The following is a 1,870-nucleotide window of genomic DNA, read 5'->3' as shown; positions in this document are numbered from 1 at the left end:
GACGTGGCCCCAGCCCGCCCGGCTCTGGGCGCAGCGCGTTCCCCGCGCGGGGACCGCGGGAGGCTGCGCCCGCTGCCGGTCACGGATGGTGACAGTTAAAAGACGTAAGGAGAGAGGAGGGAATGGGACGTTTCTGGCGTAGCAAGGGCAGCGCTTCCGACTTGACTGTTTATGCTGGGGGCGGGATAGTACCTTTGAGCGCCAGACTGCACGAAACTGCATTCTTTTTATGAGAAGGCCCTAATTTGGGAGCGCGGCTCACGGTTACTGTGAAACACGTATTCCCAGGTCCCGCTCCAGCCCCGTGGAACTCCGGCGGAGGCGCCCGGGATGTGTGTAACAGGTGCTCTGGGGACACTCTTAGCATCTGGCAGTTCCAGGGAACACTGCGCTGGCTATTTCGCCTTTGTCTTTAGCAAAAGGGCGGCGGGGAGAGGTCAAGGCTGCCGCCCCCACCGAATTGTTGTTTTCAGATCTATTTAACCATGTGTGTCCCCTCCTACTCCCACTCCTGTGCACCGCAGCGGTGACCTAACAGTCGAGGTGTGGGGTAGACTCTTGGTCAGATCACCTTAGTAACCTCTGTAACTACTTTCTCAAAGAAGGTCGCCGATGTCAGCTCTAAAGGACTAAGGCTTTCATGGGACAACCCCACAGTTTAGGGGGTTTGTTTCCTTTTATTCGCTGCATTTGAAAATGTCTGCTAAGCTTGCCCTCCACAGGTGTGGACCATGTGCTTGTTATACTGAGGTCCGCGAAAAGCTTGGGGAGCGAGGCCTGAGGGGAAGCCCAAATCAGAGATGAGCTCAGGAACCAACGAGGGATGACAGAGTTGTCACACATATCCCGTTCTCATGGGCAGGGGACTTTTTGCAATACAGAGGGGTCGTGGGGACCGAGGAGCCCAAAGCCACGTAATTACGACACCAGACAGCGGGCACATGAGGAGGCCCTTTTTCCTCCCCCAAATCCTGAAGGACAGGCCTGCCCAAACGTTACAAGGACAGAGAGAGCTTGAGCCAGGGTCTCTTGTTTGCCTGGATTCTGCTTTTTCTCCTCTGTGAAAGGCACCTAGGCACTCCACTGGAAGTCCAAGCTCAGCGCTTGACCCTGAACTTGCCGGTCTGCCTTCCTCCCTCCGGCACACTGAATGGGAATATTAAGCTGTGGGTTGCATGTTTCCTTCCTAAGCTATTTTATCTCAAACTTCAAGTTTTCAGTTTGATCTCCTCTCACAGTCAACTGTAGAGCACATCAATGACAGTTCTTGTCCAGACATTAGAGACAAACTAATAAAAATAAATCTCTTTTCACAATCAGAGAAAACCATTCAAATTCTGAAAGATGCTTTTCCTGGTAAAAGTGACGATAGCTTCCAGTTGTAGTATGTATGTCTTGTGGTTTTCAAAATATTTTCACGTGTTCTTGTTTTCTTCACAGAAAACTTTGCTCCACCAGCCGTGAGGGAAGACGCCAGGTTGGGGGCTCAAGTTCTCGGAGCTGGTTGGCTTTAGGGAGAAAGAGCTGCTGCCCAGGTCCACCCCACTCTGGTCCCAGGGAATTTACTACAACTAGCTGGCCCTCAAAGCGAAGACAGCCTGGTCCCTCCCCTCGGCCCAACCTCACCGCGGCAGTGACGCCGACGTTGGTGCCCTGCAAGGCACAGATGAGGATTTTAGGGGCCAGGTTCAGAAAATTGTTTCCTGCTCGAATTCAGCTGAACCAAAAGGAAATGGAGTATCTCGTGCTAGTCCTTTAGTTTAGACTAGGACTCCCCTCAAGATAATGTGGCTGATAAGATGGGACAACACCCACATCTAATCAGAAAACCCAACCTTAAAAATCAACTAAGAAACTGTGTGTGTGCGCG

This window comes from Pteropus vampyrus, unplaced genomic scaffold (genome assembly GCF_000151845.1).
Source record: "Pteropus vampyrus isolate Shadow unplaced genomic scaffold, Pvam_2.0 Scaffold100, whole genome shotgun sequence".
NCBI lineage: Eukaryota > Metazoa > Chordata > Mammalia > Chiroptera > Pteropodidae > Pteropus > Pteropus vampyrus.
The sequence above is the reverse complement of the archived record's forward strand: the minus strand, read 5'-3'. Positions refer to the sequence as shown.